This window comes from Papio anubis, chromosome 4 (assembly GCF_008728515.1).
Source record: "Papio anubis isolate 15944 chromosome 4, Panubis1.0, whole genome shotgun sequence".
Lineage (NCBI taxonomy): Eukaryota > Metazoa > Chordata > Mammalia > Primates > Cercopithecidae > Papio > Papio anubis.
The window spans coordinates 50969553-50972608 of record NC_044979.1 but is presented as its reverse complement, the minus strand read 5'-3'; the positions used below and the strand labels follow the sequence as shown (position 1 = coordinate 50972608).

Here is a 3056-nt window from a genome sequence, read left to right as displayed (position 1 = left end):
CATCATTCTACTTTCTTTCTCCATGAGATCCACGTTTTTGGCTCCCACCTATTAGTGAGAACATGCAACATTTGTTGACAACTTTGAAGAAGAAAAAATGGGGAAACTTATTTTGCAGATATAAAGACTTATTATCAAGCTATAGTAACTACGGCAGTTACATGTTCGTGCTGTGGGAAATAAACATAGCAATGGAACAGGACAGAAGGCCTAGAAACATGTATTGAAACTTGGTATATAATAGAGATTACATGGCATTAGAGAAAAGATGGACTATTCAATAAATGGTGCTGAGACAAATGGCTATCCATGTGGAATGAAAAAAAATTAGATCTCTATTTCGCAGCAATTGCACACACATTTTTTCAATTGACCAAAGGCCTAAATAGAAAAGGTAAAATTTTAAACTTTTAGAAGAAAAAGTATGCTGTTATAACCCTGGAATAAAAGTATTTCTTCAACAAGTCACATAAATGTGCATATCATAAAGGAAACGATTAATAAATTCAACTTTATTAAAATTAAAACATGGAAGACACTACAACAAAAGTGAAGACAAGCTCTACACTGAACAAGGTATTTGCCCAGTTAAGTCTTAAAAAAGATTAATATCCAGAAGATATCAAGAACTCCTACAAATCAATAAACAAAAGGCAAAATTCACAGAAAACTTGAAGTGCCAATTAACATATGAAAATATGTTCAAGTTCACTAGTAATCAGGGAAAAGTAAGTACAACCATATACATTTCAAATCCATCATTAGCAGGGCTGTAACTAGCTTCAGTAGAGCATGAAGATTATGCAATTTGTGGATCTTGTTTTAAAAAAAAGATTACAAAATTTCCCATATAAAATTAACTACAGGGCCTTTGAAGGGGCCCATGCAAATGAAAGGTCCTGAAGCCTAAACCTCATTTGCTTTACAGTAAATCTGCTTTTGTTTATCAGATGGTAAAAATGAAATGCCTGAAAATACCAAGTGTCACAGAGGCTGTGGAGCAATAGGAACCCTTATACTATCGTTGTGAGTTGTAAATTGGGGCAGTCATTTCTGATAGCAGCGTGTCACTGTCTTGTCAAATTGAAGATATATATCTTCTAAGACCTGGCAATTCCACTAGTATGTATTCTTAACAAACATTGACTCGTGTTAATGAATATTTCTAGAATATATAAATATGCAATATTTATAATAGCAAAAAAAAAAAGAAAATAAATATCCTCAATCCACTAGATAGTCTGGTTGATAGTCTACTGACCTTATAAATAGCCTAATACTCTTTATCTGCTATCTACTCTCCATTAATAGGACAGTAGATAGTGCATAAAGAAATCATGCCAACCTGTAACTAACACTAAGGAGGCCAAGTGGCAGAAGGCCTTATGTGAGTGAGAGCCCTTCCTTGATAACTATGTGGACCTGAAAGAACTGCAGAAAAACATCTATGCTCAGAAATACCAATATTGGACTGGGGTATTTGAGTTGAGTGTGGTGATCCATCAGCTGCATGGTGTCTATGTTTTTGTGGTTATCTGGTGTTACATAGACAAAGGGTTTCTGGTCTCCTACTGGCCTTGTGGGACTGGCCTGGCTTCTTCACTGACTGCATATGTTTTATTTGATCTTGAATAGAGGTGAAAGGTGGAAGTAGAGTGGGCATGTCCGGTGGGCTGACTTGAAGAGCCTGTAGTCTTCATTACTTTTGTCTATGGCTGTTTGCTAGTGTCGAAGACCCTGACAGTCTGTCAGCACTGATACCATCTGTGCTGTGTCAGTCTTCACGCTGTTAGACCACCTCATCTTTCACTGTGGCACCAATGCTGCCATTGTATCCATCACATTGTCCTTGAACACGGCCGTCGTTGCTTCTGTCTGCCTGTCCTCATGCCTTCCCTGGTCCCTGTATGCCTTCATCATGGTGACATTTGCCATCCAGATTTTTGCCCCATGGCCCATGTTACAGGAGAAGCCTTGAGAGGCCTGTGGTCCTATAGTGCGTGGGAGTCATCCTCTTCATCCTTCTCTAGTTTCCATCTCATGTCTCTGTCCTTTCTACCTCATTCACCTGCAGCTTTTTAAAGAAACCAGTCATGGGCCTTAGAATGAAGTTGAAATCAAATTCTTGTCCAGGTGCCTCAGCTAAGTTAGGGACCTCCATTATATTATGAAGGCAAGTTGATGGACCAGCATCTTAGCTCGTGTAACAGTTGAAGGCAAAGTTCCATTTTGGAAGCAGCATGCTGATGTGGGTGAGAGAACAGGGATCAAAGGAAAAAATTGACCAAAGGCTCGGGTGGTAGAGGTGCTTATTTTAATAATCTGTTATTTTGTGGGAAGAGAAAGCTTTTTGGGGCCCTTTTGAATTATTATGTCTCATTTATTATTTGCTGTAACAAATGAAGTGATGTGGTTTCTATTTAAAAATAACAGTACAGGCCAGGTGTGGTGGCTCACACCTGTAATCCCAGCACTTTGGGAGGCCAAGGCGGGTGGATTGCTTGAGCACAGGAGTTTAAGACCAGCCTGGGCTGGTCCAGTTTGAGATCCCATCTCTATAAAACATTTAAAAAATTAGCTGGGCGTGGTGGCACATGCCTGTCATCCCTACTCAGGAGGCTGAGGTGGGAGGACGGCTTGAGCCCAGGAGATGGAGGTTGCAGTAAGCTGAGATTATGCCACTGCACTCCAGCCTGGGTGACAGACTGAGACCTGGTCTCAAAAAAGCAGAACAAAATAAAAACAAACCAATACATTAAAACAAAAACAAAACAAAGGTTGAATTCATAAAAACAGAGAATAAAGTGGTGGTTTCCAGAGGTTGGGTGTATGAATCTTCAGTTATAAGATGAATGAATTGTTGTGATCTGTTGTATAGCACAGTGACTGCAGTTAATTATACTGTATTGTATACTTGAAATTTGCTGAGACAGTAGCCCGTAAGTGTTCTCACCATACATGTACACAGAAAAGGTAACTGTGAGGTGATAGAGGTGTTCATTAGCTTCACTGTGGTAGTCATTTCATAATGTATATGCATATCAAATCATTGTACC

The 3056-nt window shown here is 39.2% G+C and overlaps 1 pseudogene; it reads left to right on the top strand.

Annotated features, from left to right (window-relative positions):
* Positions 1-1347: 1347 nt before the first annotated feature.
* On the top strand, positions 1348-2489 carry LOC101000106 (annotated as a pseudogene).
* The last annotated feature ends 567 nt before the right edge of the window (positions 2490-3056 follow it).